This window comes from Ictidomys tridecemlineatus, chromosome 13 (assembly GCF_052094955.1).
Source record: "Ictidomys tridecemlineatus isolate mIctTri1 chromosome 13, mIctTri1.hap1, whole genome shotgun sequence".
Lineage (NCBI taxonomy): Eukaryota > Metazoa > Chordata > Mammalia > Rodentia > Sciuridae > Ictidomys > Ictidomys tridecemlineatus.
In genome coordinates, this window is record NC_135489.1 from 70,682,424 (window position 1) to 70,699,303 (window position 16,880).

Below are 16,880 nucleotides of genomic sequence, written 5' to 3' on the forward strand. Positions count from 1 at the left end.
CCAATCCAAGAGCAAGGTAGAGGCTTTCGTCTTCTAAGGTCTTCTTTGATTTCTTTATTTAGGGTTCTGTAGTTTTCATTATATAGACTTTTCTCTGCTTTCATTGATTCTCAAGGTTTTTTTTTTTTTTTTTTTTTTGAGGCTATTGTAAATGGGGTAGTTTCCCTTTCTGAGGATTTGTCCCTGATATACAGAAATGCATTTTATTTATGTGTGTTGGTTTTATATTCTGCTACATTGCTGAATTCATTTACTAGTTCCAGAAGTTTTCTGTTGGGAGTTTTTGGGTCTTCTAGGTATAAAATGGATCCACCCACACTGTGAGCTTGGCCAGGCTCACAGTAGGCGTAGGTCCATCCTGCCACCAGCAGACACCCGCTGGAGCCCAGTCTCTGGCACAGCACTGCTCCTGCTGATCAGCAGACTACCAGGGGAGGTCAGGCCCAGACCAGATTCCATTGTTTTACTTAGCCTCCCTCAGAATTCTTCTCTTTTAGCATCACTTCAAGTGCCATTTTATCTCAATGACTGCCACATCTGTATTCCTAGTGTAGGCCTCTCTCCTGAGATGTGTATATGGAAATATCTCATACAGGAACCTCAAACTCAATATAATTAAAAGAAACTCATCAAATATCTCCCCATTTCTTACTTCATATATAAGCCCTTTCTCTCTTGATAACATCATAATCTCATTCTGTCACTCAAATCAGAAACTAAGATTTGTCCATGAATCTTCCATCCATGAATCACCCATACCTCTGTTGTCAGTGAGGACAGTAAATTTGTAATCTTAAATATTTTCTAATCATTTACTTCTTTAAGTTCTGAACTAGTGATTTAATTTAGGCTTGTATCATTTCTCATTTAAAGTTTTAAAAAGTAGTCTTTTATGTCCTGTAACTGCCCATATACATTCTCCTACCCTCATTTGCCAAGCTTTACCATGCATACTCATGGTCCACCACACAGAATTGATAATGCTCTTTGCATACACAATGATCTATTTAAAATGCAGTTTAAGAATGAAGATTCCTTAAAAACTTGGGATGGAACCACCATTTGACCCAGCTATACCACTCCTCGGTCTATACTTAAAGGACTTAAAATCAGCATCTATAATGACACAGCCACATTAGTGTTCATAGCAGCTCAATTCACAAAAGCCAAACTGTGGAACCAATCTACATGTCCTTCAACAGAAGAATGGATACAGAAACTGTGGTATATATACACAATGGCTCCATATTACTCAGGATTAAAAGAGAATAAAATTATGACATTTTCAGGTAAATGGATGGAGTTGGAGAATATCATGCTAAGCGAAGTAAGCCAATCCCAAAAATCCAAAGGTTGAATGTTCTCTCTGATAAGTGGATGCTGATTCATAATGAGGGGGGGGATGGAAGAATTTTTATTGGGCAAAGGGGCAGGAGGGAAAGGGAGGGGGACATGTGGGCAGGAACAATGATGGAAGGAGATGAACATCATTACCCTAGGAATATGTATGACTGCACATGTGGTGCGACTGTACATCTAACCAGAGAAATGAAGCATTGTGCTCCATTTATGTACATGAATCCAAATGCATTCTGCTATCATGTTTCACTAGTGGCTTATCATTTGTGGTTATGGGGAATAGTGGTACATTTATTTGTCTTAGTTTTATTGAAGAGAACAAAGCATTTTAGATAAACTAAAATTGACATGGATCGGCATCACTATCAGACATATTAGGAGGATTAGACCCTTCTCATAATTATTTCAGTACATCTTGTTTGGACCAAATTAATTTCTAAGCGAATGGTTTTCTTTCTTGAGTCTTATGCTGGTCCTTGAGTTTTAAGATCTGTCTTTCTCAATACAATTGTCACTAGATGTGAGTTACATTTAATTTGAATGTAAATCATTTAAAGTGAACAACTTAGCTCCTTAGTCACATGTATTTTGAGTACCCGATAACCATATGTGGTGACCCTCTTGGACACCACAGACTGCAATATTTCATTACACCTCGGAGTTTTCCTGGATGGCTTAACAATAGCAATAATAAAATAAAGCAGAACATACCTTTATTCTCCACCAGAGAATATGTGTATGTGGCTCCTCCCCTAGACTTCACATGTCCCAAAAATGATCTTTTAAAAATTCTTCCTGGGCATGTTTAGTTTTTCATTCTCCCACTCATCAGCTGATTCACTTTCTGCAAATGTGAGCTTCATGTGATGTTATTAGCCATCTTTAGGTTTTAATGTTACTGGTAAACAGCAGAGTCTTGATGGCCAGTTCCTGGGGCTCTCCTTTCCTGGTCCAGCAGTTTTTCAGTCACTTTCTGTCCACACCTTGTACCTGTTTCACAGTTTCAGTTTATTTGCACAAAAGTGATAACATCTGTTCCTGAGCCCAGTAAACACTCTAGCTTCCCCTGATCCAGGTTTACCAGATCAGCTCTCTTCTGCAGAGAATCATCTCTTCAAGAATTTATTACTTGGGTCCTTCTCCAGGGAGGGATCTTCTTAAATTCCATCACTACATTTTTATACTATCAAAATTACATTTAACAGTGTAGAAAATAATTGACCTAGTATCTATCAAGGGAGAATCAGAGTCATTTTCCCTTAACTACTATTCTTCACTTGCTTTTAGAGCATTTTAGCCAATATCTACCTTTTTATTAAGATAAGATTATTTTAGTTGTTTGTTTGTTTCCATTACCATTGAGGTAATTAGCATTATAATACAATCTTAATACATTAAGTTCCATTGTCCCAGATGTGGGGACACCTATAAAAACTTAAATTGAGCAACACATATACTACTTGTGGTAATTCTTTAAATGCATGTTTTTAGAGTTCTATTATTTTGAGAAAAGTAATAGTTGAATGGATACAGAATTTGAAAATGAATGTATATGCATCTATGTGTGCATATATATACATATATGATATATAAACTCTATAGATTATGATTTCAAACCTATTTTGATGCACCTATGACAATTTCATGGAAATATTTAGAGAATTGCAAACATGGGACTTGATTGGTTAAGTTGTGTAGTTGTTTCTAGTACATGGGTGGGTTAGTGCTATTAATTAACATTTATTTCTTTTTTAGTTGAATTATTATTATTGCATCTCTAAAACATTGTATGGCAGCCTCATGTAGATTTACATTCTTACTTTAACATACTTTTATCTGGGGGTGTAGCCCAGTGATGGAGCACTTGCCTAGCATGCAACAAGCCCTGTAATCCTCAGTACTGAAAAAAGTATTTCTATTAGTCAACTGCACCTGGCACAGCTCTCTCTCTGCCCAGTGTGGCTGATAGAAGGCACAATAGTAGATACGATCTGAACTCTTGAAAGCAACACACAAGCAGTTGGTTTGTTTTCCTGGTGATGACTCAGAGCACTGTGTCCTGGAAAAAAAGTCCATTTGAGGCGAAACAAGAGAAATTCTTCTTATCTTGAGTGGAAGAGTGTCCTTTTGTTTTCTCATCCTCTTTGTAGAGCATCAGTGCCTGACAGCTGTCCTTGCTCAGGACCTCCAAAGGTGTCTCTTTCTTCCTGGTAAAACCATGACTATCCTTCAGAAGTCACTTGATTGCAAACTACATTGACTAGTAATTTAATCTCTAGAAATATTTAATACCAGGATTAAATCCTTTCTTCATCTGCACCACTTTAGACTGAACAGATAGATACAATGGGTACAAATTTTTTTCCAAAAGCCAATGTCTAATTAAACTGTGGCTAATGAACCTTAGAACATAGTAGACAACACATTTGTCAGGGAGAACCAGAACACATAGTTCTGGAATAACAATAAGCATCTTTTGGTACTCTGTGCTAACCCAGGTATGACCCCTGTTCAACCTTTGGTCAAGTCATTTAACCTTTGTCTAACCTTGTGTGTGTGTATGTGTGTATATAATCTTGAGGGTCTGGGCTTTGCAGTGAATTCTGGTGGCCCTCTGAGGCTCCCATTGCCTTTCTTTTTGAAAGGGCAGCAGTCTGTCTCCCAGGCCCTTGAGTCCTGGCTGGTGAGTATTCCTAGATTATCTCTGGTCTCTCCAAGCACAATTTAATATCACTGTAGCCTGTAAATCTGCAAAGTGGGATCATTCAGTTTTGCCTTATTACAACTCCAGGACATAATGAAATACTGCAGCAGAATATGTATTGTAAGTATTGTCAAATGTCAGTTCTTTAGGAATTTTAAAAGAGGTGCCAGAGTATGTATGAGGTATAGCTGCTTTTGTGTGTGCTATATAAAACACATATACAAAAAAATAATACTGTTATATAAAACAATGCATAAGGCGCATTGACCCAGAGTCACTCACCAATTTGTTTTATCTGAGAGTGCGTCTTTCACCAGAGGCATCAGCATTTCTTTTGACATTGAACTTTTTAATTATTCTCTTTCCTTTTCCATGTGATTTTTTTTTTAGAGATAGAGAGAGAAGAGAGAGAGAGAGAGAGAGAGAGAGAGAGAGAGAGAGAGAGAGAGAGGAGATTTTTAAAAAAATATTTATTTTATTTTTCATTTTTTGGTGAACACAACATCTTTATTTTATTTTTATGTAGTGCTGAGGATTGAACCCAGTGCCCCGCGCATGCCAGGCGATTATGTTACCGCTTGAGCCACATCCCCAGACCTCTATATGCTTTTATTTCATCTCCTCCTCATCCATCTCCACCATAAACTTATCCTTATTCTCGTTCTTCTCCTCCTGTTACCTTCTTATTCCTTTTTTTTTTTCCACTGGGACATAGAATTGGGTGGCACAAAGAACATGAATTTGGTGGCAAAAAATGTTCATATGGAAATACTTACTTGGTTACATATTAACTTGGAGGACTCTTATAACCCATATGATTCTGTTTCCTCACTTATAATTTACATCAGTACCGTGTACCTTTCAGAATCATTACAAGGATTAAATGAATTCCTGCAGGCTAAATGTGTGGCAGATCGGTCTTATTGTACCTAATTAATTCAGCAAATATTTAATTGTGACTTTCTATGCATTTTGTGTACATTATACTATTCTAGGCCCTTGGGTTATAGCAGGCGCAAGCCATATGCATGTCATCACGGAGTCTATGTTCAAGTGAGGAGAGAGCTTCAAAAAACAAATAAGTTACGTGTTAGCTGGTGATAAAAATTACTAGAAGGTGGACTAATTGGCAGTATTTGTAGTTATTGTTATTATTAGTGTTGTTTTACATTTTTCTTCTTGCTGGTTCTTCTACCATTTCCCTTGCCGTAATTTCTTGCAGCTCTGCACATCCAAATCATGCCTTCATGTTGATTCCTGGGCATCAGATTCCTCAGTGAGTTGACATTACTCCACTTGAAAGAGAGATCAAGTACAGAAAGGAATGATTTATGAGACTCCTGTCACCCAGACAGGACACTCTCAGCATATTCTCAAATAATTCACAACTCTCTTTCTGCCCAGAGCTAAAGGAGCTTGGCTGGGAGAGACAGGAAACAGACCTGGTGGTCGACTGTGTATTCCATAGGGACCTTGGTTGTTGGAAGGGGGCAGAAGTCTTCTTTCATCAGTTTCCCCTATAAATCAAAGGTGTATGCTGCTCTTGAAGGTCTCTGGTGAGTGCTTGACAGACACATTTCTTCCTCCCTCCCTCCCAGCCCTGGAAATGAGTTCCTGACACTCCCCTTCAGCTCTGGTTCTTCCCACCTGTCACACTGGTCTTCGAGGCCTGGAGCCACAAAAGTCTCATGTTCTCATCCTGCCCTCATCCTCACCCCTGTCTCTCTGGAAGTGTGATATTATGCCCATCTTTCTTTTTAAAGGGTGAGATTTTATAAGATAAGGAAGTAATCTATCTCAGGAAATAATTTCATGTGGCTATAGAAGGATATTTCATTCTGCGAGTATTTTCCAGAGTAGAGGTTCCAGAGCAGAAATTTCAACTCCTGGGAGACGGAAACCATCACAATGCCCAGTACATATCTGGGGTCAATTAAATCATAATTTCTGGATATGGTGCCGTATGTCAGTATGTTCATTTACAGTTCTGGAGATGGAACCCAGGGGCTTGAATGTGCAAAGCACACACTCTACAACTGAGCTATATCCCAAACCCATGTCGGTAGGTTTAGAAAGATGCTGAGATGATGCCAGTGTGCAGCTGAAATTGAGAATGACTGAGTCTGGAAGAGAGACATTAGGATCCCATTTATGCAGAATGTACCAAAGGCCCACAGCATTGTCAGCATCCTGACAAAAGAGGTCTTTCTTCCCAAGAAGAATAGTATCCTGCACAGAAAGAGCACTCAAAACCTATTTGTTGAGGAAGAGATAAATGAAGGAGCTCAAGTTACTGGGCAAAAATAAAGAAAGGAAGCTCTATTTCCCTAGAGTTCTAGGTACCAGTGAAAGGGTAAATAGCATGGTTCTGAAAGGCAGGGCTCTGGACTTAAAACCCCTGCATGTCCACTGATCTAACCCAAGGGCCCCAGGAGAGAGACACAGTTTACCTTTGCTGGTATTCTTCCTTGAAAAAAAAAGGAGCTCTTCAGAGCACCCACCTCCAAAGAATGAGGGAATTAGTTGATTGATGTATATATATAGAGCTTATGACAGTGTCTAGTCCAAAGTAAGTCCCCAATAAATGTTAGTGATCAGTGTGGTGATAAGTGTTGATGAATGTGCAGTATATGCCAGGTGCTACAGAAGCACAGAGGCTTGTGATGCAAGGGGTAAGGAAAGAACTGAATATAAGATACATGAAATTGAGTTTGAGTTTCAGATTCCTTCATACTGAAAAAGTAAAAAGGAGGGAGGAGTTTGGCAGGGAAAGGGGAGGGATTAAAGCAACTACTGGCATTTGGAATTATATTCTTTAAGTCTGTTGAATGATCTGTAACTTAAAGGAATAAAAACAAGCAAAAGCAGACTCATTATTTTTATCACAAAGAATTCCACATTCTGAATATCTGTTTTCATCTTTCATGATCCCGTTTCTAGCTATAGCAGTTGATTTTCCTAGCCTGCAGCCTGACAGCCCCCACTTTCTTAAACTACCTAACCTCTTCCTTAGTAGTCCTGGGAATCAGCTCAGTATTTCTTTTATAACTGGAAAGAAGCTTATAAGGTCAAAGCTGCAAAATTAAAATTTCATTATTATATTATTATTGTTCTTTAAAAACTGAACTTAACATTTGTCTCATGTCTTCATTCTTTCTGGAGGCTACAGCTTATTCTTGGTCAAATTCAGAAGGAGCTAGATCATGTCAGTATTTTCTCCCCCACTTTTTTCTGATGTCCTTTTTGTTTAGGGCACTTACTTAATGCCCAACATTGGAGACAGGGTCGTACAGGAGGGTTCTGTTTCTGGGAACCTACTGATCTGGCAATTATCCCTTGATAGATCCTTGTACCTTGTCCTTGTACTTATGTGGTCTTGAGTTGCAGATCAATGTACATAAGATACCCTAAAAGGCTTCCACAGACCCTTCTCAGCTACTTATGAGCTAGAATAGTCTGGTGGTTTTCTTAGGAGGTTCTGTGTGACTGTCTGGTCCTGTACCCTAAACACCCCATGTAGCCACTTCTAATGTGTATCCCATGGCCTGGAGCAGACTACATTATCTCTGCTTTTCTAGTTTTCACCTTACTGCCCAGGGAGTTCTCCTTTCATCTGAAGCTAGAGGAGAAAACTGGAGAGCAGTGTACTTCCACAAGTAGGCTTACAAATATTTTATACAGGATGTCTACTTTAGAAACTCTAAGGCCAGGGATTAAGGTATGTGATATGTCTTTGCATTTTTGTTTTTAACAATCATGCCTGGAAGGCAGGAAGCCTGGAATGCCTTTGCTGCTTCAAGAAAGTGAGAAGAAAAAAAAAGAGGACAGAGAATGGAAGATAATGTAGCTAAATTTAGTAGGAAATGAAACATTGGTAAATACTCCAAAACACTATCCTGCCATACCTTTCATGGTTAACACCACCAGAATTATTGAATGTTTACTACATGACAATCTGTGCTAAGTGTTTTTTATTTGTTTGTTTGTTTTTACCTAATTGACTCTCCTAGTGTTTACCCCTAAGAAGCTGGTATATTACTGAGGGATTTAGAGAGTGACTAACTGGCTTCCATTACACAGTAATAAATGGCAGCGCTTGGATCTCAACCGAAATCACTTGGCTGAATTGAGTCACTTTGCTGTCACACCTCCCTCACCTAATGTGTGAAATTGTGCAAGAAAAAAATCAGGTCAATACTCCCCCAATATTATTGAGCAGTTTGACTTGAATATAAAATTTTGGTAAGTAAATGTATATTTCAAATTGACTGTTGTCATTCTTTATATAAAGGGATGCTGTGGTTTGAACAACTTTGAAATACAAGTGATTATCCCATTCTTTGTTCTGTTGTTTCTTCAGTAGACTTGGTATACCAGGGTCTCTTGAGGTTAAGTGAACGTTGAGGCTCTCTCGTGTTCTAGTATAGTCAATTCTTTGGGATTTAGTGGAGGCAGCTCCAGAACATCATCTCTGAGGTCAGATTGATGCATTCTAATCCACTTCCACTTCTCATTGTTCCCTTGGTATATTTTTACTGAGCTACAAGATGTTAATAGTGTGCTGTGAAATTTGCATGAATAGTAGGGAAGCAAATAAAGCGATGATGTGACAGTTTCATGACACTACAGTGATGGTGTTAAAACTCTTCACCATTACCTGTAAGGATAAGGCCTTGGAGGTTTCCATGTGGCACTTGGTCTTCTCTTCTAAATCTTGCCCCAGCCCCATGGAAGGCTGACGGGTGACTTACAGATCTCCCTCTAACTGCTAATGACTTTTGATAAATAAGCAAGGAACATGATAGATAGCTAACATAAAAAGCAAGCATGCCAATTAAAGGTGACATTACAGTGAACTAATGAGCTCTTCCCAAGACACTGTGCTTTCTCCTTGAGTGTAGACCTGTCAAGTGAGAACTGACCATCTTTGTCCCTCAAGACTGTCCAGCTTGGCTATCACATCCATGGCTGTCTCTACATTTCAGACATAGGAGAGAACCAGCTGATTGGAGTAATTTATGTATTTATCTGTGCAGTTTTTTCTCTTCTTCTCTCTCTCTTTTTTAAATATGATAAGAATCAACCATTTTAGATCTACAAACTATTGTAAATACAGAAAGTTTCTTTGCCAGCATGCATCCCCTCTAAAAAACAACTTATAAAGTGTTTTTTTGACATGAGTTTAGGTACTTGTTAGAATGAAAGAAGAAAGAGACCATAGATTCTCTTTGCTTCATTGCATAAATATCTCCAATATAAAAACAAAACAAAACAATAAAACAACAAAAAACAAATAGCCTTAATAAGTTTCACAGTTTTGTCACATCTTTCTGCCTTTCTCTCTGTCTTCTTTGTCCTTCTCCCTCTCTTTCTCCTTTCTTTCACTTCCACGCGTCTTGAAAGCCCTCAGAAAGGATATTTTGTTTTGTTTTTGCCACTACTTTCTAATTTCCTATCCAGGCTTCCTGGACTGCAGTACAGTTTTTCCCCCACCATGGCATCAACACAGGCTTGCAAAGGATTTCTCATCCACATTGCAGATGTAGATGTCCCCAATTTGTCCCTCACATTTTCCTCTGTTGCCATCCGTTTTTCTACCACTAGAGCAATCTTTTCAAAATAATCACGCTTCTTTGATTAAAGCTTCCTTTTGTGGATCTGCTCCAAGAAATGAGTTTTCAGCCCTTCTCCTGGAATCTGAGGTCTTCACCCTTTCCTAAAAGCAGCCTTTGCTGCTAGGCCACCTGTCACTCATATTTCACCATGCCATGCTGATTTTACTACCAGCTGTAGCCTCCTCAGGTAACCATTGCTTTGCACATGGCCAAACATTTGTCCTGATGATTTTGTGTGTGGTTCACTTGTCTCCTAGCTAACTATAGAATGCATCTGAAGCATTAAGTTTTCTATAATGTTTCCAATCCCCAGCCCCCATTCATACATATATACTGTGAGCATTATACTGTGCATCACTTTGCACTAAGTGTCCTGCAAGACACACACACTGGCATTAGCTCTGGTCTCACCCAGAGTTTAGTTTATTGTCTCCATTGCTAAACAACCACTCTGGCATGTAATGTGAATGAACAAGAGAATGAAAGAAAAAATGGATGAATGAATGAGACATCAAACTGTATTTTAGATCCTGAGATGTCAATCAATGTGGGGTAATGTCATGAAAAGAAATAAAGACTCTGCATGAAGGTTTTAGAATTTAAATATAATTTTAAATTATTTCTGGCTAAATTATCTCTGTAGATCATTTTAATTAATTTATCCAAAATTCTAAGATATAATTTTGCCTCACTTGAAAAAGCTGAAGATAAGGCTATTAGAAAAAAATGACAAGTATGTGTTGAATTGTAGTTATAAAATAGTCTACATGTGCAAGGTACGTTGTTGTGTGACATTTGAGGAAGAATTTTATAAATAGGTCACCATTGACTATGCTGTATTTCCAGCTAATTTTCTTGCCAGTTATCTCAATAATTGGTTCCTAGGTCAGTTTTTAGCTGTAGAATTAGAGTTAACAATAAAGTGGACATTTAGAAACTGTATCTCCATAATTCCATCCAGAATGAATTCTTGGGTAAATAGTGAGCCAATTAGAGAAATATATGTGTTCTGATGAGTTGTTGAAAGCCACACCAGTGAACTCATGGAGACTTTTAAGTGCCTGGATTCATCAAGAAATTTGAATTGACAGGCTTTTTTTAGAAAGTCCAGTTTTTAACTGCAAGTAGCTTTTTGAGACTTTAGAACAAATGTTTGCGGAAATGAGTTTGGAATTTAAAATGGATGACTATTTATCTTTTTCTGGCACTAAGCAAATACAGCAAAGCAAACAGCTCAAAGGAAGGCTTATTAGAGCTGCCCAAGAAGAGAGACAATAGTACCTTTGGAAGAAGGGTGTGGCCAGAGCAGGGCTGGCTGCCCACTCCCAGATGCAAAGACTATACTTTGGTCAATATGTGGTTCAAATCTTGTCCTATCAGATTATAGCCTCACTTGAACCAAATATCCAGAATAAACCAATCTTGCGTACCTGGGCTATATTCATAAGATTAACATATAAACCCGTGGTCTTCTTTATTCATTTATGAGGGGATGTTTCTATTTCAGTTCAGGAATTCCTCAGGCTCACTTAGGAATTGTGTAACTTTTACCAAGATTGTGTCTTTTCTCTCTGCTGTGTCTGGACTGTTGTGGATCTTGGAAAAAGAAGCAGGTGACTGGCCCATATGTGTATCCAATTCCAGACATTTTTATGAGCTTACCCTAAGCCTTTGTAGAACTGCATTCAGGAGAGAGGACTATTCCAGGCAGAGTTTACACTCAGGGAGTACTTTTTAGTGTAGCACTTGATAGAACCTGGACCCAGTTTATCCTGTTCCATCTGCTGAAGTTTGATGATCATCTCATTGTGGTTTTGTTAAGAAAACACATCAATTTTTCCAGCTTTTTGTTGTTGTTATTGTCATTGTAGAGGGATTTTTTGAGAGAGTATAGCTCCTTGCCTCTCTCCCTATTCTTTGCTTACTCCTCAGGGAGGGAGGAGCTCTATACCGTTGGACCTGTGAGAAAGCATCTGCCGTTGTGGCCACCAACCCTTTCTAAGTCCTCTTTTTCAGGCAGCCTGATCACAGCACACACACACACACACACACACACACACACACACACACACACACGCACACACACACACACATTTCAGTTTGCTTGATGCTGCACCTTGGGCACCTGCCTGGGATGATACTATTATTTTCAATCAGGGGAAAAGTAGGAGAGAATCCTTGGTTGCTACAGTCAAACAACCTCCTCTGTCAGGAGTAGAACTGACACGTGACCTCTACTCACTCCATCATTCCCTCACTGAATTCCAAATTCAGGAGAGGAAGATGTTACTTTTACCCTTCCCAATACTAACCAAAACAAAAAACAAACCATTTATCGGGCTGGATGTACCTTCACAATACATAGAGCAAGACTTATTTCTCTTTCTGAAAAGACAGAAGAATGCTGCTCCCTCTGACTGCTCAGAAAGCATGTGTGACCTACTGGCTTTTCTAGGATAACATGTACACACCAACAAGCCAAGAACTGACAGGCCCTCAGTGTGTTAATCAGCTTTTCATTACTGTGGCCAAAAAAATCTGACACAAACAACTTGAGGAAAGGTTTATTTTGGCTCATGGTTTCCAAGGTTCAAGTGTATAGTTGGCTGGCTCCATTGCTCCTGGGCCTGAGGTAAGGCAGAACAACATGGCAGAAGGGCATGGTAGAGGAAAGCTGTTAAGTTTATGGCAGCCAAGAAACAGAGAAGCAGACAGCAATAGGGGTGCAGGGATAGAAGGCCAACCTTTCGGGGATGAGAAAGATAAATTCCTTCAGGGCATACCACCAGTGACCTACTTCGTACAATTAGATCCCATTTCCCAGTAGTTCATTCATCCCACAATGGTTTAATCCACTGATGAGGTCAATAATGATCCAATTATTTTCCAAACCCCCACCTCTAAATATATGAGACTTTGGGGGACATTCCAGATCCAACCCATAATATGTGTGGTCCTGCTAACTGAAGTCCCTTGCTCAAGTGAAATCCTTTCCTCATACAACACTCTGTTTGTGTGTCAGGCTGTAGAAGACTCAGATTCTTCATATCATCTCCCTGTGCCTGGGGGAGAGCCTAGTCATTGCAAAGCCATGATGCTGTTTCCAGTCAATCATTTCCTTCCAAGACCCTGAGGTCATGTGTCCAGATGGTCATCTGTTTGTAACATTTGTAAAAAGGATATTTTACTGCTAGGAGATCATTGTCTCTTTCTATTCTGGTTCTGTCTTCTCACTTCACTCTACCTCTGTCAGGTGGAGTTAAAATGGGATCCAGATAGGGAAAATTGAATGAGGAAAAGCCCATGCTTCTGTGTTCCCAGTGCACTTTCAATACAGTGAGGTCCTTGCTGATCTGGTAAGTGGTGAGCTCCACCTAGCTCCCCAGTGGCTTACCTGGCATCAAAAGGGCAAGGTCACCTCAGGTACTGGGGTAAAAGTGAAAGAGGCTAGTCATGGTGAAACATTTCCCAAACATCTTGAGAAAAATTTCCTAATGCAGGCAGGATTCATCTCTCATACAAAATACCTAGTCAAAACAAATATCTTTTGTCAGGAATGCACATGATATATAATTAAAAACACACCCCACGATGTTTTAAACGTTGTGATATATTGTGATTTATCATTCTGCATACTCATTTTGTCTCTCATTCAGTACTAATAACTTTCTTTTCTTTTTGTTAAAATAATTCTACCAAATTTTAACAGCTGCAGATGTACCTAACACCTGAACCTACCTATGGTGCTAGAGATTATAATGAACAAAATTGTGTCTGCTCCACTCCTGTGATAGAGGAGAATTTATTTCTGAGATCTGAGAAAGAGCGGCATGCCTCATTGAGGGGCTGAAGAGGAAACAGTTGAAGAAGTAGGCAGCAACTTCGAGTGGAGTCACTAAGTCCTCAAAACCTGAGTCCTCTAAAGACTGCAAGTGGTCCCTGCATCTCATTTCTTTGTCTCTCCAGCAGTCTGGGAGAGGAGGTGTGTGGTCATTTCAACTTGTGATAAGTATGAAAAGGGAGGTTTTCTTCACCCAGTTTAGAGTGCAAAAGGAAACGCTAGGCCGTTTCCATCTGCCCATTGTTGGTAAATTTCACCCATAAAGATTCCCAGCTAATACCATCCTAGCCTCCTAATTCAGCACAACTCTTTGTCTCTGGTTTTTATCTTTCAAAAACCATAAATTTTCAGAGTTCAAACTTTATTTATCTCCAACAAAAGAGGCAAATTTTGCAGGTAGGAAAAAATCTACTTTGTGGAATGATCCTATCTTCGAACTACTTACATTTTCTAAGGGCTCTTCCTTTCTATTTATATGACTTTTATTTCTTCCTTTCTATTTATGTTCAAGTTTGTTCACTTCTTTTAGACAAAAAGGGGCTTTTATAAATTTAACCCTTTGATTATAATGTAGTTTGTGTTAATTTTAGAAAATTTGGAAAGTATAGAAAGTAGGGAGAAGTAAACAAATATTTCTAAGAATCTCACCAATCAGAGATAACCACTGTTCAAATTTTAATCTTTCCTACCAGTCTTGCTTTATACATGTTTTGTGTTTTTTGCATAGGATAATTGTTACATGCATAGTATTTTGAATTCTGATTTTTTTTAGTCAAGTCTGTAGACATTTCTCAAGTTGTAAAATATCACTTAAAACTTGTCTAAAATTGAGTAATCACTTATTAAGTTTATGGTACAGGCTTGGCATTGGGAAAACACCAAATATGTCCCTTATATAAACAACATTTAAAATTCACCCAAGACAATAAATAACAAGAACTCCTCCTTATGAATATTTTTAAAAACTATTCAATATTGCCACAAAAGAATATAGCATGCTATTTTATAACATTGATATGATTCTTCAAGTCTTATATAGTATAGAATATTAAATTATCTTCATTTTCTTACTAATAGAATTAGATTCTGATAACATCTTTGGACATTAATCTATATTTTCATCTCCAGTTACTACCTTGAATTAAATTCCAAAAAGTAAGATCATTGGATCAAAAGTATTCAGTTAGACTTAAGGAGTTCATCTTACGTATTTGTCAACTGTGGAAACTGGTACCAGTTCTACAAGGCCCTTCCAGCATTGCTCAATATTATTACCGTCATTTTTGTATTATTATTATTTATTTATTTATTTTTTCTTTTTTTTTTTATTGGTTGTTCACAACATTACAAAGCTCTTGACATATCACAACAATTATTATTATTTATTCATCACTATTTGTTACTATGGTATGATAGCTATACAAATTACTTCAACATTTTAATTTTTTAAAATTTTAGAATTCTTGCTAATGAGTAAGATTATTTTTTAGATGTTTACAGACAATAAATTCTTCTTTCTGTGAATTTTTTTGATGCCCTGTTTCCATATTTCTCTGGGGATAGTTTTTAAAAATAAATACAAGGAAGAACACTTCTTATCTCATATCCTGGGGACATTTTAAATGCTGTTTATATAAGAGTCTCACCTGGTTCTTTCCAAATGTTGAGTCTGTACATGTTCTTAATAAATATTTACTCAGTTTAAGATTTGCCTAAAAAATTAATTTAAAATTATGGAATTAAGCCACAGAGTGCTGGCTTTAAAAAATAAATTACATCAGCCTCTGATGTTTTAAAATGTATGTATTAAAGTTACATCAAATAGGAAGAGTATGTATTTTTTAAGGAAATTCTATTAAATTGCATCTCCCAGAGAGGTAATTTAAATTAAATTTTCCTGATACAATTTTTATCTACATATAATCTTTCATAGGGCCCACTTTTCTCAATACTTTCAGTAATTATGAAAGCCATTACAGGTTAGATATATACACAGATAAATAGATGATACTTAGATAATAGATAATAGATGATAAATAGACAGGTAGGTAGGTATATAGGTATACAGACAGATAATAGATTAGATTATAGTAAATAGATCATAAATTCATAATAGATAAAAAATACCTTGGTCACAGTTGATTGGTGATAGATGCATGATAAGTAGGTAGTTAGGTATGTAGATTGATAAGAGGTTAGATTATAATTGTGGTCAGTATGTGATAATAAATTGGTACATTCTAGATTATAGTTAGTGGGTTATAAATACCCTCCAAGGTTAGATTATAGTTGATTGGTGATTGAAATATGATAGATAGATAGATAGATAGATAGATAGATAGATAGATAGATAGATAGATGGTTAGATAGATAGATAGATTTTTGCCTCCTCTGTCTGCTGGGAGGCACTTTTCTTTCTGGAGTACAGGTCACCTTAGTCTGCACTTTGCCTCTTAGTGCTGAGCTTCTGGGACTTGCACTTTAGTGACACTAGGGATCAAGGTTGAAGTGAGTTTAGGTTCACTCTGCTCTCATTACCTGCCCATCATGGGAGGGGTGCAGGTAAGACATCAGAACAGCTTTCTCATCTGGAATGGCTCCTCCTCCTACCTTTCCTTCTGCAAATACATTTTGAGTTAAAATCAACTTCCTGTGCTAAATCACGTCACAGAGAGAGATATGAAAATTAATTGATACTGACTTTTCTTCTAAAGTAACATAAATTTGTTTGGGAAGTCAGATAGGTTTGTGATTTAAAACATGCCAACAATTGAACATAAAACATGGGTCATTCACTTTACATATATTTACCTCTATTGCTCCCTCTAACTTTGTGAGGGGGGGTTTCATTATTCCACTCTCATACATGAGAAAATGAGAATTGTCTTGATTAGTTCAGGTTGTTATAATAAAGTACCATAGACAGATGGCTTAAGAACAATAGAAACGTATTCCTGACTATTTTGGAGACTGGAAGTCCAAGATAAGGGTGCCAGTGTTTTTTTTTGTTTTGTTTTGTTTTGTTTTGTTTTTCTGAGAAGTGTCTTCTTCTGCATTGAAAACTCTCTGAATCCTCACCTAGCTGAAAACAGAAAGCGAAAGCAAACTCCCACATCTCACTTTATAAAGGTACTAATCCCATCCTGTGGGTTCTATTCTCAGGAACTAATCTCTTCCTCAGAGTCCCAGCAGCATCACATTTGGGGTCAGCATTTTAACATATGAATTTTGGAAGGACAAAAACCTTGTCTGGAACAGGAAGTTAGTAATCATGTATAAATTATTCAACATCTCTGTTACTGAGTTAGCAGTAGAGGAGCCTAGGATAAAATCCAAATCTCCATATGTTCTTGACACTAGG